The sequence below is a fragment of the Ascaphus truei genome, chromosome 1, assembly GCF_040206685.1.
Source record: "Ascaphus truei isolate aAscTru1 chromosome 1, aAscTru1.hap1, whole genome shotgun sequence".
In the NCBI taxonomy this organism is placed as follows: Eukaryota; Metazoa; Chordata; class Amphibia; order Anura; family Ascaphidae; genus Ascaphus; species Ascaphus truei.
Genome location: NC_134483.1, coordinates 152688416 through 152711325, shown reverse-complemented (window position 1 = coordinate 152711325; position 22910 = coordinate 152688416).

Here is a 22910-nt window from a genome sequence, read left to right as displayed (position 1 = left end):
TGAAACATATATTGAAGGCTGTACATAGAAAATGTATAGTTACAAGTCCAATCCTGAATGCACAGAGTTAATGATGAATCCAAATGTAGGGAATCAGATGATGGCAAAAAGCAAAAGGGAGGCAGCAGTATGTATCTGGGAGAATCACTACCCAAAGGAAATCTGCAAGAAAACAGCGCACAACCTTAGTGCATTACCAAAAATAAGAATTTATTATAAGGTATAAAATAGTAATGCGCACTTACAAGAAAACAAGAGGTAAAAATCACATAAGGGTTTCTTTGCTTTTAAGAGGTACAATACCACTGCTGAGGCTTGAATTCATCTGGCACTCTGTTTGTAGGAAAAATCAGTGTTTGTTGGTGTCAAATGACACTGGCTCCAACTTCCACACAGCTCCAATGTGCTCAGCTTTCCTCCAGCCTCTGTGTTAAATCAATAGCTCTCTAACAGCTAATTACAGCAGCACAAGCAAAGAGTCCCTCAGTACACAACACAGCACCTCGTGGCAGCGTGGTCACGTGTGCGTGATGACGTCACCCAACGGCATTTCGTCAGCTTCGGCTGACTTTCTCAAGGGATAGTTACTAATCATACACATGTATCTTAAATAGAACAGACCTGAAAAATCATTGGCTGACAGACTAAATCAACAAGGGAAAGCTTTAAACAGGACAACTGATGTAACACCAGTGAAAGGGACAACCATCGCTAAACTATGAATGACTTTAAAAATATATAAATATATTTAAAAAAGCATGAGGGATATACAAGATACACATCATTACTGATAAAATAATAAAAATATATATATGTATATATATATATATATATATATATTCTTTAAAAAGCTGTTTATAAAATTACAAAAGTAAACTAAAAAATATATATATTTAAAACTAGTAAATTGACTAGAATTAAAAATAACTTGCTGAGAGTGAATGATACCTTATCCATATATTACAACTAATTTGTACAGTGAATACACTGACCTGTAATTAATTGAACACAAAATGAAAAGACCTCTATATATCTATACAATAGTGCTAATATCTAACTGCTCGTTTAGACCAAAGGGCACTAAGCTATTCAAACGAAAGATTCAATAGCTTTCTCTCCTAGAAAGGCGCTTAAAGCGTTCACCTGACAGCACAGATGGAGGAATAACCTCTTAGCCCATAATTTTAAGACTATCAGTTTTTTTGTCATGAACCAAGGAGAAAAGCCTAGAGACAAAATGATTTGTAACTCCATTAATGACATTTCTCCTATGCTCCATAAATCTTGTACTGAGTGGTCTTATGGTGCCGCAACCACAAGTCAACAGGTACAGTATACTACATAAGAAGTGAGGCAATTTACAAACCCTTTGACTTTAATCTGGGGATTCCCTGTGGTGGGTAGAGAAAATACTTTTTTGCAATCCATGTGCTTGCACATGGTGCATCTACCTCTCCCACACTTAAAATTGCCGTCTGGCCTAAGGTTAAACTTGAGTGGGCATCTAAGTTTAGTAGGAGCAATGATGTTGTTAATACTATTGGCCTTCCTGTACACTATGGTAGGTCTCTCCTCTAGACTTTCCATTAAAAAAGGGTCACCTAGGAGTACAGCCCAATGTTTACAAATGATGGCATCTAAAGACCGTGAAGAGCTGCTATACTGTGAAGGGAACACAGTACGACGATATACTTATTATTTGGGATACACAGTTTGGGAATGTCAATGATCTTATATCACATTTTAACAGCAATGTTCTCGGCCTGGTCTTCACCTTTGTGGTTGATCCTCAAGAGATAGTATTCCTGGAGTTGGTCCTTAAAGTTGATTCCGGTTTTAATATACAGACCAATGTACACATTAAAGAAGTCTCTATTAATAGTTATATACAGGCCACAAGTAGTCACCATCCTAAATGGTTGACTAACATACCTTTTAGCCAGTTCAGCCGGTTAAGGCGTAATTGCTCCACTGAGCTGGACTTTGTGGCACAATCGTAGTCTCTAGGGTCAAATTTCTTGCCAAGGGATATGATCCAATTGTAGTGGGAGAGGTGTGTCAGAAGGCGGCTGTCTCTGAGAGGAATGATCATCTTTTAGTTTCTAAAGACAGGAGGTTAGGCAGGGTAAAGGAGAAGAGAGATTATATCCAAGGCCGTACTGTGTTCGCTACACAGTATAGCAGCTTTTCTCGGTCTTTAGAAGCCATCATTCGTAAATATTGGGCTGTACTCCAAGGTGACCCTGTTTTAATGGAAAGTCTAGAGCAGAGACCTACCATAGTGTACAGGAAGGCCAATAGTATTAGGAACATCATTGCTCCTACTAAACTTAGATGTCCACTCAAGTTTAACCTTAGGCCAGACGGCAATTTTAAGTTTGAGAGATGTAGATGCACCATGTGCAAGCACATGGATTGCAAAATAGTATTTTCTCTACCCACCACAGGGAATCCCCAGATTAAAGTCAAAGGGTTTGTAAATTGTCTCACTTCTTATGTAGTATACCTTTTGACTTGTGGTTGCGGCCTACATTATGTGGGCCGCACCACAAGACCACTCAGTACAAGATTTATGGAGCATAGGAGAAATGTCATTAATGGAGTTACAAATAATTTTGTCTCTAGGCATTTCTCCTTGGTTCATGACAAAAAACCTGATGGTCTTAAAATTATGGGGTTAGAGGTTATTCCTCCATCTGTGCTATCAGGTGAACGCTTTAAGCTCCTTTCTAGGAGAGAAAGCTATTGGATCTTTCGTTTAATAGCTTAGTGCCCTTTGGTCTAAACGAGCAGTCAGATTTTAGCTGAGAAAAGCGTAAATAAAAAACACAGTCTGAGGTTATTTTGAAACAGAATAACACGTGAATTTTTCAAGTCAAGTGCACAAGGAGACTGCTTTTGAAAAAAAGCTCTCTAACAATAACACGGTATGCCATATATTTATACACTAAAACCTAAAGCTCCACCCCTTTATGGGGGGGCTTGCATGTCACTAAATATTACTTCATTTTGTAATACATAACAATACTAAAGCTGATGTCATTTTGTAATACATAACAATGTTGGATAACTGCCTGTCAGCTAGAAACCATTATGGGGTTAAATGGGATGTGCCTATTCTGCCACCTGGCATATTGTATGAGAACCAGTTTTCTCTGTAGCTTATCTCACGGGTTCTCACAACATTTGGCCTGTTTACACTTTCAATTTGACGCTGATTTGATGAGGAAGGATCAATAAAGTCAGCTAAGAGCGAAAACATTCCATTCTCTGCTTCACACATTTGTTTATACAGAAATGAAACACAGAAATTAAGACTCACAGAGACAAGACAAGATGGCGGATTTAAATATTCACACAAAATGGCTTCATCCTAAATGCTGTTATGTTGTTATGCCAGACCCCCTAATGTCTCAACTTTGTCAGTCCCTCCTCTGATTCTTTAAAACATTGTTTTTGAGAATTATTGGTATGATTTTAGTCCAGAAACACGTTGGGAGGCACAAGGCTGCTCCATCATCTCATAATGCTGCTTGAGGGTATAGGACAGTGCACGAGGGTGCCTGCCAAATGTAGTCATAGTCTCGTATGGCAGTATAGCCAAATTTTTTCCAGAGTTAGAACATTGTACTTGGCATCTTCTTTCTTCAAGGGACTGCTTTAGATTGGTTCTGCAAACAATGGCATTATGTCTGCAGAGGGGGTGGCCCATTTGTGGATCATGCCTCTGACAAACGTAACACAAACATAGATGACAACGAGTATCACAATCACACACATACCGGATTCAAAAATTTCGCTCCTAGTGATCCTACCAATCCAGTAAGCCCCAAAGGGTCCCAGTCTGTGTCACCTTCCTTCCTAAGTCTTTCTTGAATTTCTTCTATCTTATCTAACTCATGTTGTACCTTGCCACTCTGATCTTGAATGAAAACACAACATTTTTCTTTAATTAGGGCACATACACCTCCTTTTGATGCTTAAATGTAATCTAAAGCCATTCTGTTTTGTAAAGCCATAAGCCTGATCTGAACCTGTTCTTGGTTTAGTGATGCTATGGCTGTAGTGGTGTGATTTAGGACATCATCTAACACATCTGTTAATGTATTAAGCCTGTCATATAGTAACCCAACTCCTACATTTGGACATAAACTAGCCCAAAATTGTTCTCTCCTTAAACTACTTTTCAGTCCTGCAGTGTTTGGTGTTTTTCTCTTGTTTCTGAGACGCCCTGCAGGTAATTCTTTGGTGAATGTAAATGCAGGGACCACTTTCCCTAAATAACAAGATCCTATCCAATTGCAAGGTAAGATTCTATATGCCCACTTTCCACAGAGCCAATAAATTCCACGTGGTAGAGTAAAGTTTCTGCATCCACGGAAAATTGCATCTACTGATAAAGATGTGCTTGCAGCTATGTATTTTGTTGCTGCTATTTGTTTTGCTCTATATTGTGTCTGATTCAGTGTACTGTTATCTATGCATTTGTACCAATAGGAAATTGATCTTCGGTCTTTGTTTTCATATATGTCTAGTTCAAAACAAGTGTCATTTGTGGGAGGGAGGACTTTACCTATGGAAACATTTCAAGTTGTACTGCTTATATGACAACCTCCCACTGGAATATTATTCATTAACGGTACCCTGTTAAATTCTTTGGAGAATTGTCCAGTCAACATATCTGGTAATCTTGGTGTTTCATTTGCTGCAGGAGTTAATTCTTCCTGGGTATAAGGAATGCCAATCCAAGGTGACTCCTGATTATGAGGCACATATCCACATACCCAGCAAGATTCGTTAATACCAGGTTTCTGGTATATTGTTCTGCATGTGTCCATAAATGTATTATCTCTTTCCCAAGGGGTTAAATGTAAGTCTCGTTTGTTTCTGGATGGACCAGTGGACTTTGTGATGTTTGTGGGTGAGATGCTTTGTGTAGTGTTACCTTGACCATGGTGATCGATATCTGCGATGTACTGTATAAGGAACACAGACAGATGAGTATTGTTGACAAAGCTCCGCAGAGCATCATCATGACAATCCTGTCATCTCTCTGTGGGTTATACTTTCGCAGACCCAATGGTCCATACATCTTACAAATCTAACTTATACACTATAAAAGAATAAAAATATTGAGTCTCTGAAAAATGAAATGTTCTGATAGAAATCAGGAATATTGAGTCTCTGAAAAAATAGAATGTTTTGAGTCTTTGAAAAAATGAAATGTTCCTGATAAGATCAGGCCTCTCCCTGGTATCTTATTTTCCTTGTTGGTTAATGGTCAAAGTTTATGTCTCGTCAAAACGTTAACTTGATGCGGCTGTGCTTTAGGTGACTTTGGTCTTTGGTGGAGCTGGAATGAGCTTTACTGTACTTTGGGTCCAGGGAAAGAACTCTGCCACTTTATTTGCTGTATTGGTGGTTAGTATGGGCCCTTTCATCTGGGATGAGGAGCATGCTTGTTTAGGAACTACTTGACCTTTAACTCCGTCTTGCGTAGGTGCACTTTCAACTTTGCCTAGAGAGACTCAAAAAATGTATTAGTGGCATACAATACTTATTAATTGTTTTATTACCAATAGATGGTCCTTAATTTGTTCCTTTGAACTACTGATAGTCATAAGTCATCCCATAAGTGTCTCATAGGGAGATAATTTATATCTAGGAACAAATTCTTGTATCAATGTGTTTACTACTGTCTTAACATCCGCATATAGACAGAGGTATCTCCTATTAATGCTCCTCATATTTAAAACTAAGCAGCTAATGTGGACTTGACTGTACTACAATCTAAGTTCCTAAGGCTTTGGGCCTCAGCCATTGTCAAACCAATTGCTTCCATAATCAACTCTATCCTTTCTGCAGGCCATATCCCTAAGACCTGGAAAACTACCAGAGCTGTCCCAATCTTCAAAAGTGGGGACAAAAACACTGTTTCAAACTACAGACCAATATCTCTTCTCCCCATACACACTTGCTCTCATTCATGCCTCACTATCATCTCCTCCGATGCAAATGGTATCAACTTTTTCATTAAATACTAACTAACCTGGGGCATGCCGATGACGTCATCCAGGATGGAAGGGTTAGAGGAGAGCTCCTGAGACCCTCACGGATAAACTAATCTAAAGCAGCACAAAAAAACAAGATGGCGCCTCCCCGCCCGGCGCACGAGGAGCCAAGCCTGCAGCAACAGACCAAGAGCGCCCGGCCGAAACACTAGTCATAGAGCAGGGGATCACAAAGGCATACTTGGAGGAGCTCCACAGTAAATTATACCGATCCCTGCAGTCTGATTTGAGGGAGGCGGTCGACGAGCTTAAACTGGACATAACAGGGTTAACCAAACGAACCGCAACCCTGGAGGCCCGACTGGAGGAGGCCCTAACATGCCAGAAAGAAGCAGACGAGGAAATCACCCGGCTGGGTGCAGAGGTGAACTCCCTGAAGGACGGCCTCGAGGACCAAGAGAACCGGGACCGCCGCCAGAATATCAGACTGCGCGGCGTCCCGGAGGAGGTCCTCCCTAACCAGATCCGAGGCTACCTCAAAGAGTTTTTCACAACCATGTGTGAAGACTTGGAGGAGAGAGAGCTAGAAATTTATAGAGCTCACCGCGCGCTAGGCCCGAGGTCAGAGGACCCTAACAGGAGAAGGGACGTGATCGTCAGTTTACATAGCTACACGGCCAAAGAAAAAAATGTGAGCGCGTGTCGTGAGAAGGACCCCATACAGTTCCAAGGGGAGCCCCTCCAAGTCTTTACTGATTTATCTAAAACAACTGTCACCCGACGTAAAGGACTGCGCCCTCTAACGTTACTGCTACGCGAAAAGGGAATTAAATACAAATGGGGGTTCCCTTTTAAACTGACTATCCATCACAAGGGAAAATTCTATACTATTAGATATACCGAAGACATGACCCCGCTGGCCCGAGCTCTTGGACTAACCCCCCTGCTTCCTGGGATGCTGAAGAACGCCACCCCCAGCACCAGGAGCCCGAGGACCCCCCTGTGCGAGCTTCGGAAAGACTCGCAGGACAGCGGCACACGAATCCGAAGTAGCGTCGCATCTCCGCGGACCTGGAGGCACCGGATGCTCCTGCCCAGCTTTCGACGACATCCCCTGTGAAAAAGGAAAACCCCTGAGGCACTCACCTGAGACGGCGGCCCACGCAGCCTTGCGCGACCGAGGGCTCCCGTACACCGACATCGGAGGACAACGAGAATCCCGCGAGACCGCGACCCACCTTTTTCTTGCCCGGAGCGCCAGCCTTACCTCCCAGGAACTGAGGGAGGGAGGCCGCTTCGCCCTTTTCAACTGCAAGGGCTGAGACTGAGGTCAACCATGCACCCTGTTACCCCGTCAGCGACGCGGCCCTGGGCCACATAAATCCCACGGGAACCGCTACTTATCCCCCGAACTCGGAACCCCATGGGACCCAGATCGAAGGACACACATATCTGTAACCCAGATTAAACTAAAGGCCAAATTGGACAACGGATGTTAGTCCCAGTTAGAGTTTTGAGGCCTAAATGTTAGAAAACCAACTGTTTATTATTACTGTTATTCTCTACACAAAAGTTAAATGAATAATCACTCCCCATCACTTCCTCCCCCTTCCCCTCCCACCCCCCTACCCCATTCCCCCCACCCACACCCCCCCACCACAAACCATATATTATATGCAAAACAAAGAGGCCACCCATATGCTCCCCGTTTCCCCCCCCCCACCTTACCTTTACCCCCCACGACCCTTCCCTCCCCCCCCCACTCCCCCCTCCTAAAGGCCTAGTAGCTGAAGGTCCTGTAGAAATATTGCTTCCCAGATCAAAAACTGACATGGTTGGATTTATAAAGTACATAATGTCATATTGTATGCAAAATACAGGTGCAATATATAGGAACCCCACCTTCCTCCTCTAACTCCTCCTGCCCTTCCTTTGCCCCCCCCACCCTCCCCCCACCCTCTCCTCCCTGCCCCCACCCTCCTATCTATGCCCCCCCTACCTCCCCCCTAAAGGTATAATGATCTTAGGCCTTAAAGAAATACTGCTTTTCTGATCAAAGACGGGAATATCTGGATGTGACAAAACAGTGAAAGCATGCAATTTTATATTAGATGCTAGACAACTGGGCTATAGTTTTGATCCCCACATCCCTCCCCTCCCTCCTCTTCCCTCCCTTACCCCCCGCACCTCTTTCTCCCCCCCCTCCACCACCCCCCCCCCCATCCATCAACCCCTTACTCCTCGGTAGAGTAACGGAAGCCTTAAAGAAAAATTGTCCCTTGGTTCAAATGTAGCCATGTCTATATGTCATATTGCAGAGAAAGTACACAACTCTAAATGTATATACTAGACAAATGTGCCATGTATATGTCCTCCTCTTATCCCTCCCATCCTACCCTACCACCCCCCCCCCCTCTCTTCCCCTCCCCCCCCTGGTATGGTAAATGAAGGTATTAAAGAAATGCTAGTCCTTGGATCGAAAGTTGCCAGGACTGGATGCCATAGAGCAGAGGAAGCATACAACTTAATATTACATGCAAAGTAAATGTACTATATATATATATATATATACACATGAAATTCAGTCAGCACACTGTAATTGAAGATGTGGTAATAGCAGATGCTAGTCCCATAGAGAGTAAATATGATACGAACCAATCCAAAGACCAGTAAAGAGACAGCAGACCGCTCGGGGTTAATCCAAAAGTAGGTATTAAAGAAATGCTAGTCCTTGGATCAAAAGTTGCCAGGACTGGATGCCATAGAGCAGAGGAAGCATACAACTTAATATTACATGCAAAGTAAATGTACTATATATATATATGTTTCACATCCCCCTCCCCCCTCTCCCTATCCCTCCCCACCATTCGCGAACCCTAAAGACAATTTAGGGCAACGAAAGGAGTCAACGGCAGATCGGACTCGCGACTGTAAACTTCCCTAATGTGACATCACACACACTGAGACTGTACAAGACTGACTATTAAGGACCATACAAATGTACCTAAATGGATAGTTTCTCCCCGCCCCCTTCCCAATCCCTACCCCTCTCACCCCCCCTCCCCTGACTAGACCAGAACCCCCGAAGGGGATAGCCTATACCCCCAGATGACAGGCCCCGCCCCTCGGGAGATTCTGTAGAGATAGATTTAAACCCCTAACAGCCATTTACACCATACGGCTCACGCACCCTGCCTGAATAGGCCCTCCTGGGAACCGCAGGAAAATAAATATATGGAGTCAAAAGCAATCCCATCCCTAGTTCCCATGGGACTACCCCCTCCCCCCCACACAAACCCTCCCCCTTCCCCCCCTTATTCCCTTCCCCCTCCCCCCCTTATTCCCTTCCCCTCCCTTAATAACTAAGGCAGGACCCTCAATTCAAGGAGGCGACATAAAGGACAGAATACCTGTCACTCACCTGGCTCACTTACCCTCACAACCCAACTCCCACCCACCACTCCCACATCCTTACCTTACTTCCGGGATAGCAAATAGGAAAAACGGGTAAATGGAGAACCAGAGGGTCTCTACCTCGCCCGTTCCCGACGGTTGCCATCACCGGACCCACCCCCCAAGGGTCCTAAACCCTACAAGTCAACTACTAGTTAAGTCAGTCTTGCTCCATCAAGACCACGCCAAGGTCTACTTTCTTTTCTATCTGCAACCTGCTGACACTGTCCCAGAAGGTCCCCCCCTCATACCCCCCCTCACACCCTGGCCAACCAAGGTCAACAGCAGACGTAAGCAGCACTTCACTGATTCCCAAACGACCGCCTCTAGTGGGAAGGGACAGGTCATAAAATTGGATAAAGAAAAGGGTTGTTATGGCTAAACAAGGAACACTTAAACTAGTATCTCTAAATGTAAATGGCCTTCAAAACAATAGGAAAAGGAGGCTTGCCCTCCAAGAATTAAAAAAACTTATCGGCGATATTGTTTTTCTCCAGGAAACGCACTTCACATCACAGGAGCCACCCAAAACCTTCCAAAATACATTCCCTATGAGTTATTACTCGTCATTTAGTAGTAAAAAAAGGGGAGTAGCCATTTTAATCCGGCAGGGCACTCCATTCAATTTACCAAAAATAACAATTGACCATCAGGGTAGATTCATCGTGGTGTATGGCTCATTGGCAGGATCCGCGATCGCCCTGATCAACCTCTATGCCCCCAATGAGAATCAGGCGAACTTTCTCAAAAAATACTAGAGGAGGTTGATTCTGACTACCTGTCATCCTTAATAGTAGCAGGAGACCTAAACATGGCACTCAATCCAGCGGAAGACAAGTCGTCCACCCCAGGGCACCCGCTCGCAACCCAAGCAGTAAGAATAGGGAAAAAATGTAGAGATATTGTAAAGGAATTCTCTTTGGTAGATATTTGGAGAGCACAGCACCAGGGACAAAGAGATTACACTTTCTTCTCGGCCCCTCACCAGACCTATTCACGTATAGACTACTTCCTTGCTACCAAGAACATTCTAGAAGCCACGGCCAGCACGGATATAGGCCCAATTACATGGTCGGATCACGCCCCTATCTTCCTAGATCTCGCGACCCCATTCGTAAAAACAATTACTTATAGCTGGAAGCTAAACGACTCCCTATTAAATAATAAAGAGGTAGAAAAAGAGATCAAAAGGGCCCTTAAGGACTACTTCAGACTAAACCTTGGTTCGGTCAATTCCCAAGCTATCCTATGGGAAGCCCATAAGACGGCTATTAGAGGTCACTTTATCTCCATAGCATCACATAGGAAGAAAGTCAAGGTAAAACTAATTAAAGAGATCACAAATAATATTATAAAATTCGAGCAGCAACACAAATTGAACCCATCCCGGAAAATTTACAAACTATTGACGGCTGCTAGAACCAAATTAAAGGACATCCAACTAGAAAACGTAGAAAAAGCTCTAAAATGGACGGGTCAGAGGTACTACGACAAAGGGAACAAAGCCGATAGACTTCTTGCTAGCAAGTTAAGAGGCATACAAAAAAGATCACAAATCACAGCGATTAAGAATAGGTCTGGTGAGATAATCTATAATGAGAAAAAAATCGCAGAGGAATTCACTAAATTTTACACCAAATTGTACAATTTAAGATCTGGTTCTGCTATTCCAAAGTCAGCTGAATTGGCGTCTATAGTAGACTATCTCGATGATTGTAACCTACCCTCCCTAACAGAGGAGGAGAACAATAGGTTGAATGAGAAAATAACATTAGAAGAACTGACAGCGGCAGTAAAAGTATCCAAATCATCTAAAGCGCCGGGACCTGACGGCTATACAAACCTCTACTACAAGAAGTTCCTACCCATATTATCACCCCACCTACTAGACCTATTTAACTCCTTTATGGAAGGGAACCCAATCCCGATCTCAATGTCCTCAGCTAATTTAGCAATAATCCACAAGGATGGGAAGGACCTGACCCAGTGTGGAAGTTATAGACCTATATCTCTCCTGAACAATGATCTAAAACTATACAGTAAGATACTCGCGAATAGGTTGAACCCTATCTTACCTAAACTTATCCATTCGGACCAGGTTGGGTTTGTCTCGGGACATCAAGCCACGGACAATACCTGCAAAATAATAAACATAATCGATCACGTCCATATGTCAAAAACAAAGGTGATGCTATTGAGCCTAGATGCAGAGAAGGCATTCGATAGGATAGACTGGTTATTCCTAGACATTGCTTTGAAAAAATTTGGCTATAAAGACACTTTCCTGGAAGGGGTCCGGGCTCTCTACCAGAACCCTTCTGCCGCGGTCAAATTCCCAGGCGGAACAGGCGAGAGATTTCAAATTAAAAACGGCACAAGGCAGGGGTGTCCCCTATCGCCTCTTCTTTTTGCCCTCACGATTGAACCTCTTGCGACCAAAATTCGAAACAATATGAACATTCAGGGCGTTTATATAGGAGGGACAAATGATAAAATATCCCTCTTCGCGGACGATATAATCCTAACTCTGTCCAGACCCCAAACTTCTCTTCCGAACCTTCAAAGAGAACTGGCGGACTTTGGCAAAGTGTCAGGATACAAAATAAACAGCGGAAAGTCCGAAGCCCTAAATATTAGTTTACCAGAAGTTGAAGTGAAATTACTCAAATTGAATTTTAGCTACCGATGGTGTTCTTCATATATTAAATACCTGGGAGTAAATATATCAAGACACTACGGAGCCCAGCTCTCTGGGAAACAATTAAGAAAGACATAGAACAGTGGGAAGGTTACCAGATTTCATGGATTTGGAGAATGACATCTGTTAAAATGAACATACTCCCTAGACTCTTATACTATTTTCAGACACTCCCGGTCCATGTACCTGGCACTGAACTAAAAAACATACAAAACAGAATGCTCAAATTCATCTGGCAGGGTAAAAGGCCAAGAGTAGCAAGATCGGTCCTGTTGGCATCAAGAGGAAGGGGGGGTATGGCCGTCCCAGACATCCATAAATACTACATAGCAGCACAATTGAAACAAGCTGTCATGTGGAACACCGACCCGGCCAAATGTTGCTGGATCAAAATTGAGGCGAAGTATGCCAGAATGCCTTCTCTGCAGGCCTGCCTTTGGAGCCTAGACAGGGAAGATAGACAAACACATAACTTAAAATTACAAGCATCAATACTTACCTGGGAAGTATGGTCAAAACACAAGACAAGATTTGGCCTGTGTTCAGCTAAGCCACAACTCACGCCCCTATCTAACAACCCCAAATTCCCCCCGGGATGCAGATCTAAGCTATATGAACAATTAAAATAAAAGGGGATCGGGACGATCGCGGATCTTCTAAACCTAGATAGGTTTCTGAGCTACCAAGAAGTACGTGCCAAATATAACATCAGAGAACTGGACACATTCAAATATTTACAAATCCGACACTTTGCCCAAAAGATATGTCCAGACCCAGAATTCCCCTCTCTTACCAAATTCGAGCGACTCTGCAAAGCAAACACCTACCAAAAGGGACTAATATCCGATATATATGCTGCCCTAGAAAAAATCGACGGTTCCCCAAGACCATATTTTATATGCTCAAATGACTTGAATATTACAATAGAAAGAGAGATTTGGGATGCAATTTGGCTGGCAGCCTCGGGAACTTCTCTATGCACTACAACAAAGGAGAACATTTAAAAAATTCTCTATCACTGGTACCTCACCCAGTGCGGTTAAGTCAGATCTACCCCTGGCGTTGGACCTATGCTGGAGAGGCTGCAGACATAGAGGGGACATGGCCCACATTTGGTGGACCTGTCCGGAAATTGTAAAATATTGGACTAAGGTCCACAATTTGATAAAAGAGGTCACAGACCTAGAATTACCTATAGAACCGTTGACCTTCCTACTTGCAAGGCCAATACTCGGAATCGGCCGTCCAACTAGGAAATTAATCTCCTATATTCTTACCGCGGCCAGATGTGAGATAGCGGCATCCTGGAAAAAACAAACTACCCCATCCAAAATATCCATCAAAAAAAGGATCAGTGAAGTGATGCTAATGGAGAAGCTTACGGCAATGCTCAGACAAAAGCTCTTTGCATTTTATAACATTTGGGAAACCTGGATACTCCTCACGAGATAAAGGTCCCTCATAGACACCTCCCTTGTGACCAAACAGAACGCCCGAAATCTTCGTGCCCGCCCCTCGACAGGGACGAACTCAGAAACTTGGCCTCCAGGCTGTGAACCCACCCCCCCTTTCCTCCCCCCCTCCTCACGCCCCTCCCCCCCTTCCCCCCTGTCCTCACTCTCCGAGGACTTCCTCTTCAACGACAATAAAGGTTGTCTTTCTTTTCTCCCCAAAAAAAGTTAAAAACGTTTACATGTTAGGCTGTGAAATGTAATTGATAACCATCTGTTGCATCACTGCCTAATAAAAAAATATTAAAAAAAAAAAAATACTAACTAACCTTAAAACTTGCCCCACAAATTAAACATCCCAATAGCCTTCACTCATGGCTATTATATCACACACAGTCACTCTTACCACACCCCTTGTGGCCAAGCATTTCCATCTACAGCACTTATTCCCTCACCTGCTATCTCTGTAAATTTCCCTTAAACCTTAGATTGTAAGCTCTTCAGGGCAGGGATTTCCTTTCCTATTGTCTGATTTTGCTGCACTTACTATTCTATTATAATTCCCTCTACTGTATTCTTTGTGAAGTACTGAGTACATTTTTGACGCTATATATACACTGGCGACACAGTTTATTACACTGCGGCCAGATCCGCAAGCCGGGAGATTTCCCGGCTTGCTAGTGGCCGCCCCTCGGCGTGCCGCGTGTCATAGACGCGCGGTCACGTGTCTTCGGGAGCGTGCGCCCCCCTGCACGCGCGTCCAGGGCTCCCCGAGGGAGCCCTGGTGTCCCGCGATCGCGGGACGGCGGCAGGGGGTTCCGGGGGACCCGGCGGACCCGGCAGCGGTAGGGAGAGCGCCCCGATCGGAGGGCGCTCTTCCGCTGCTTCGGCGCGCGCCCGTCACCCTCGGGCGCGCGCCAGGCTACTGCTGCGGCCAAGAACGGGCAAATGCTCGAATAAACTTGGCCGCAGCAGTATAAATAAAGTCATACACTACAATACTATCCAAAGACATGGAAAAAATGTGTTTACTCCCAATTAAACAATTACTATCCTAAGACAAATGCCCCTAGCCAATTCCAGTCTGGCCTCCACCCCAAACACTCCATTGTAACTATTCTGCTAAAAATATGAAATGCCTTGCATATAATATCTAACCTACTCACTTATGTAAATGTATTTGCAACTATATATCACCTGCCCTTTAACTCTATACCCAGGACACACCCAAAAACGAGAGGTGACTCCCAGTGCACCATTCTCTGGCAAAACATTCTACAAATCAATAATAAATTAGCAACTAGGATGTTGTTTGCTTAATCAGCAGACTTAGAATTATATATTATACAGTGATTTTAACAGTAACTACTGCTTATTATAAAATAGAACACCTATGGAAAAATAAATGGTTAGAAGTTATAAAATACATCACATATTCAGATAATAGTCAAATGCTTTTGTATAGGACATCACACTAAATTTCTTGTAATATAATCTCTTTGCACAGTGCCGAACACACAGACAGCGTTATTTTTTAAAGACACTTAGAGAAAAATTTCAGAGCTTGTTTATCTTGGGCAATTTGCCAGCCCGGGCGTTTCGCCAAAAAAGACCTTGAGAGTGCCGAGCAGATAACAAAACAGTTTCTCTGTCTTCTAAATATTAATTACTGGATTGAAACTTCAGCTCAAAGTTAAAAATGGAGCTCTCTCCACAGCAATAAAACCGAAAAAATGTATGGCCTCTCTAAAAATAAATATATGGCCTCTTAAAAATAAAAATATGGCCTCTCAAAAATAAAAATATGGCCTCTCAAAAATAAAAATATGGCCTCTCAAAAATAAAAATATGGCCTCTCAAAAATAAAAATGGGACAATGAACTAAACTGAGGTTAGATCAACTTATGAACACACCATATATAATTTAAACAATACGTGCAATCTTAAAATCTCTCCAACATATCCTAATCCTATAGAAATGCAATTGACATGTTTTTACTGGTTTACACACAACACAGAAACCACAATACAGACACACAAAGAACATAGACACAAACTTATCTCCTACACAGCGAATCAGCTTCTCATATAAATAACCTGCTTTTAAAACTAATTTTTTTTTTATGCTCCAGAGCTTTTGAGTTAACTTTTCGTATCTTTTGCACATTCCTTTGGAGAAAAAGGGGGGGGGGGGTTTGCGCGGTCTGTGCTGCTGTTATTCTGATTCTCTTTCTAGTTGCCATTAGAACAGAAGGAAAAATAATATTTTCTGGTTTAAAAGACCCATTCGTGTGGCCAGTACGAACAAACCTTTTAAATTCCATTCTTTTTCTTCTACTCTCTCTCTCTTAGGGCTGATCTGCAATTACTGGCAACATGTCCTACCTTTTTACACTTATAACACTTTCTGTCCCTTCCAAACAATATACACAGTCTCTAATTGTATCCTAATTTCTGCATATTAACCTTTCATAAAACTAACCCTTAATATCTACTTCCTCAACACCATCGTATGCATTGATTATCTATCGGCAAATTCACTTGCTATTTCTTTCCTATTCACTTTCTTTTTCACTTGTTATTATATTAACTTCTGTCCTGGCAATGGTACAAATTAATGCAGCGGGACCCTTCTGTCCCTCAACATAATTCTTTTGACCCATATTAACGTAAGGTATGTTTCCCTGTGGGATTAAAAAACACACGAGACGGCACTCCCTGAGCTTATCAATCCCACAGAAAAAGACCCCTTTTTCATTTAAACATCTGCGCAATTTGTTGATAATAGTACAAACAGTGCCATTCTCTGGCCAACAAAATATCTTTATATTGTCTCTTTTCGTTCTCTGTATTCATTCTTTATTATTTTCGTCTGCAGACACACAATCTTTTGAGAATTTTTTTGTTTCCCATTATTCCCCTGTTACAGAAATCAAATTTAATTGACCTGTACAATACTTCTTCGGTTACAGAAATCAAATTTAATTGACCTGTACAATACTTCGGCTACAGCAATCAACTGTTAATTGACCTGTACAATTTAGCGTTACAATAATCAGCGCAAGCTGATTACGTACAACTCTTTTGGCATGTTATTGTTCTGAATAGTGTAAATATGCAAATAAGGACCTGTCACAAGACTGTTCCCCAATCACATTTTCTCACCATAACTATACCAAAGAAAAACTTGAATCACTTCAGCGGGTCCAACCCAGTCCTGATAAACCTTATACTTTATAACATGGATACAGATAAGACTTTCTAACCAGATAACCATGAATAACTCACTTGGTATGTAAATGACAAAACAGAGCAAATGTACAATCAGGGACCCGTCCTGCTCAGACAACAAAAATATTTATCACAACCCAGGACGTTCTGGAAACAATCCCTTTAAGCACACAAACACTCACCTTCATCACTAAAACACCAAAACTTTTAACGGGACTCTTACCTTAGCCCCTAACAACTCTTAACCACTCTTACACTTTAAAATGAATACAGAAACAGAGAATAATAAATTCACATGAAACTGCTAGGGATTCTTACTTGTCACATCAGATAAGACACCGTTCAAAAATCAGCTCCATGCACCACTCAAAACAATTTAATCAGGCTGTTTGTAAAAAAATGCAGGTAGCCTTACCTTGATTCATATGAGCGCTCAGGTTTGAGTGATGGAGGAGTGATTCATCCGGGTGCTCGATTCCGATGATATTGAGTCCCTATTCGGAATGCGCCATCTGAGAAAAGCGTAAAAAAAAAACACAGTCTGAGGTTATTTTGAAACAGAATAACACGTGAATTTATTCAAGTCAAGTGCACAAGGAGACAGCTTTTGAAAAAAAGCTCTCTAACAATAACAAGGTATGCCATATATTTATACCCTAAAACCTAAAGCTCCACCCCTTTATGGGGGGGCTTGCACGTCACTAAATATTACCTCATTTTGTAATACATAACTATACTAAAGCTGATGTCATTTTGTAATACATAACAATGTTGGATAACTGCCTGTCAGCTAGAAACCATTATGGGGTTAAATGGGATGTGCCTATTCTGCCACCTGGTATATTGTATGAGAACCAGTTTTCTCTGTAGCTTATCTCACGGGTTCTCACAACCTTTGGCCTGTTTACACTTTCAATTTTACACTGATTGGATGAGGAAGGATCAATAAAGTCAGCTAAGAGCGAAAACATTCCATTCTCTGCTTCACACATTTGTTTATACAGAAATGAAACACAGAAATTAAGACTCACAGAGACAAGACAAGATGGCGGATTGAAATATTCACACAAAATGGCTTCATCCAAAATGCTGTTATGTTGTTATGCCAGACTCCCTAATGTCTCAACTTTGTCATAGCACTATCGTATAGATATATAGAGGTCTTTTCATTTTGTGTTCAATTAATTACAGGTCAGTGTATTCACTATCCAAATTAGTTGTAATATATGGATAAGGTACAGTATCATTCACTCTCAGCAAGTTATTTTTAATTCTAGTCAATTTACTAGTTTTAAATATATATATTTTTTAGTTTACTTTTGTAATTTTATAAACATCTTTTTAAAGAATATATATATATATATATATATATATATATATACAAAACACACAAAGAAGAACAAAGACAATCCCTCAAATAGCACTGTAAAATATACGACAAGAATATTAATGTAAAACTGTTGTGAAAAGAATTGGATGCTCCTCAAGTGCAGAAAATGAAAAAGATTTTATTAATAGAACAACAATGAGTACTACCTTAAAAACATAAACACACAAATGGCAGCTCCAAAAAATAAACAAATAATGACTCACTGGAAAATATATATTAAATGCTAACAGATAATCTAATAACTATGATGTGTCCAAATAATTAAAGTATTACACAAAATCTAAGCTACTAAATACACAGAAAAAAAACCCTTAAAGCAAAAAAAACCCTTGCTAACTAAAGAATACTACTGCTGCGGCACAGTTTATTCGAGCATTTGCCCGTTCTGTGCCGCAGCAGTAGCCTGGCACGCGCCCGAGTGTGACGGGCGCGCGCCGAAGCAGCGGAAGAGCGCCCTCCGATCGGGGCGCTCTCCCTACCGCTGCCGGGTCCGCCGGGTCCCCCGGAACCCCCTGCCGCTGTCCCGCGATCGCGGGACACCAGGGCTCCCTCGGGGAGCCCCTGGACACGCGTGCAGGGGGCGCACGCTCCCGATGACGCGTGACCGCGCGTCTATGACGCGCGGCACGCCGAGGGGCGGCCACTAGCAAGCCGGGAAATCTCCCGGCTTGCGGTACCGGCCACACTCGAATAAAGTGTGTCGGTAGTGTACATCTAGATGCACAGGGAAAAATATATCATTTAATAAACCTAGACACATGCAATGGTGTCAAGGACAAAAAATGAATTGAACGTATACCAAGGGAAAAGCACAAGGGTAGAAAAAAGATATATACAAGACTCAAACCCTGGCCAGCAAATGCAAAAAATAAAAAATATATACACAGCATGGATATATAGAGTCTCTGGGATCCAGGCACAGAGGCAGACAAAATGCAAATGTTTAGGTAGAAAATGAAGATATTGATAGCCAATGCGCTTGGTATTGAAACAACACAGGTGTGCATGAATGCCTCAGGAAACCCTGACTCCCAAATACAGGAGAGAAAGATACTCAGCTGTCTTGTCGTGACAAGGGAGGTCGTTGCTGGTAGTAGGCACTCCAATGCGTGCTGGTTTAGAAGAACAAATGTCCACAGAGACCGCAGCATGCAGTGAGAATCACGTCAGAAGAAAATTAAAGGGTAGCTGCCAGAAGGAAACCACTCTACGCGTTTCGGCCGTGGGTGGGCTTCATCCCGGTGTGATACAGACAGGTAGAGGTCAGCTAGTCTTTAAAGGATTTCCCTTAATTAACTGCACTGCCCACCGATCCTCTCAGCCAGTCACGATCGCGTTGCTCAGTGAGTGACATCACTCGCACCGGTGCCTGAGATGAGGCGATTACTGCTGATGCATCAGATGCAGGAAGTCCCAGCTGATGTAGTTACTCTGGGTTCCCACACAAATGCACATGTGCTGAGATATCAGCTTCTTGTTGTTATTGCCATAGGTGACGTCATCTGAGCCATGAGGGGCTTAAAGAGGCAGCGTACCAGATCTGGCAGTCTATGTATAGGAGGGCAGCAGAGAAGGGACACAGATGTTAAACACAAAAATACAAGAGATATATAGATTACTACACATTTGGTATCATATGAGAGCAGACAGAAAAAACTGCACTAGATGTTAGATGAGCAAATATTAAATAATAAACAAAAGATTAAAAGGATAAATAGTAAAACAGACTAGGGGAACCCTAAGGTACAAAAATGGACAGTAGAGGAAATGAAATAATGCAAAACCTACAGACTAAAGGACAAAAGATATTATTAGTCACTAGTAGTCTGCATGATATCTTATATAGCACTACAAGAAATGTGTATATGGGTACGGGCAGTGAAAGATAATTATTATAAAAACATTGCAAAACCAAGGGAGTCATTTATTCCTTTGGGTTGCATCGTGTTTAGAAGGACAATCCAGCGGCATTCCTTTTTAAGAAGGGCTTTCTCCAGATCGCCGCCTCTGATACCAAGTGATACTTTGTCAAAGGCAAAAGCCGAAATACACGAACTGTCTGAGGCATGGCAATTTAAAAAGTGTCTTGCCACAGATGTAATTTTTTTGAAATTATCCAAATCCCGCTGAGCTGATCTGATGTTTCTAGAGTGCTCTAAGATCCTGAACCGAAGTTCACGGGTGGTCATTCCAATGTATTTAAATTTGCAAGGACATGTTAGACAATAGACAACCCCTTTAGATTTACAGTTGAGGGTATATCCAATGTCAAAGGTTTTAGTTAAATCACTGTTAAGAAATTTATCTGTAGGTAGCATGAATTTGCATGCCGAACAATTGTTACATTTGGAGAAGCCTTTAGTTCTTACAGAGAGAAATGTCTCACTAATATGGGGAACATAGTGACTATGTACAAGACGGTCTCTTAGATTAGGTGACCGTCTACTTGTTAGATTCACTTTATCACCCAAAGTATCTTTTAATTCTCCATCTGTACATAGAATCGGCCAATGCTTCTGGAGAATAGATCTCAGGTCACCCCATCTATCGTTATAGGTCCCGATGAAGCGTGTTTTAGTGTCACCAATCTTTTTTGCGGTTGTAATAGTGTTACACTTTTTTTGTCACAGTATTTTTATACCCCTGGTCAATACACCTCTTTCTATATCCTCTAGATACAAATATATTACGCACCTCAACTGCCCTAGTTTCAAAGCATTCCTCAGTAGAGCAATTACGCTTTAACCTCAAAAATTCACTACGAGGAATGCCTTGAATCTGGTGATGCTGATGAAAACTTGAGGCGTGGAGAATCGAGTTTGTTGAGGTGGACTTTCTAAATATATCTGTCCCCACATTGCCATCATTATCAATAGAAATCTTGAGATCCAAGAAATCAATTGATGTGGCACTGAACTTATACGTGAGTCGAATATTGAGCTTGTTGCGATTGAGCACATCGACGAAACTCCTAAGCTCAACAGCAGTTCCCTGCCAGAGAATAAGAATATCGTCGATGTATCTCAACCACAACAAGACATGCGAGGTCAGACTTAGATTCTCATCGCAGAATACCACCTCACTCTCCCACCACCCCAAGAAAAATTTGCGTATGATGGGGCACATGTGGCCCCCATCGCTGTCCCTCTAATCTGTAAATAAAATCTGCTCTTAAAAACAAAAAATTGTGGTGCAAAATAAAGGACAGGAGTTCCAAAAGTAGATCTATGAGGTTAGAGCTAAACTTTTAAGAAAAAATTCCGCTGCACATAGATCATCCTTGTGGCCTATAGATGTATAAAGCGATTCCACATCACATGTGGCAAGAATTGTGTTTTTGTCTACCGTGATGCCATCCAATCTGGATAGCACGTCCATGGTGTCACGGAGATATGAGGGTAATGATTCAACCGCTGGACGTAGAAAGGGGTCCAGGAATTTGCTGATGGGTTCACATAGGTTGCCAATGCCAGCCACGATCGGTCTCCCTGGTGGATTGACTCTGTTTTTGTGAATCTTGGGTAAAAGATAGAAGGTTGCAGTAGTAGGATATTTTGTAACCAGACTATCTTTATTCCTAGATGTTATAGTGCCCAAGGCGCATGCTTCACTGAAGATAACGTCCAGTCCAATTTTGAACTTATCAGTTTGATCAGCAGCAAATTCTGTATAGCACAATCGATCCTTAAGTTGTTTGAAAGCCTCTCGTTCATACTGAGATTTAGGCCATACAATGACATTTCCTCCCTTATCTGCTGGCTTGAACTGGACCGTTGTCATTCTGCCGAGTTCTTTAACAGCGAGCCACTCATTATAAGTAAGATTTTTGGCCCCTGCTCGTTCAGATATATATATATATATATATTTTAGTTTACTTTTGTAATTTTATAAACAGCTTTTTAAAGAATATATATATATATATACATATATTTTTTTATTATTTTATCAGTAATGATGTGTATCTTGTATATCCCTCATGCTTTTTTAAATATATTTATATATTTTTTAAAGTCATTCATAGTTTAGAGATGGTTGTCCCTTTCACTGGTGTTACATCAGTTGTCCTGTTTAAATCTTTCCCTTGTTGATTTAGTCTGTCAGCCAATGATTTTTCAGGTTCTATTTTAGTTGCATGTGTATGATTAGTAACTGTCTCTTGAGAAAGTCAGCCGAAGCTGATGAAAGGCCGTTGGGTGATGTCATCACACACACGTGACCACGCTGCCACGAGGTGCTGTGTTGTGTACTGATGGACTCTTTGCTTGTGCTGCTTTAATTAGCTGTTAGAGAGCTATTGATTTAACACAGAGGATGGAGGAAAGCTGAGCACATTGGAGCTGTGTGGAAGTTGGAATTTGGAAGTTGGAGCCAGTGTCATTTGACACCAACAAACACTGATTTTTCCTACAAACAGAGTGCCAGATGAATTCAAGCCTCAGCAGTGGTATTGTACCTCTTAAAAGCAAAGAAACCCTTATGTGATTTTTACCTCTTGTTTTCTTGTAAGTGCGCATTACCATTTGTTACCTTATAATAAATTCTTATCTTTGGTAATGCACTAGGGTTGTGCGCTGTTCTATTTTTTTCTTGCAGATATATATATATATGTATATATATATATATATATATATATATATATATATATATATATATATATAACAGTGATAACAGCAGGC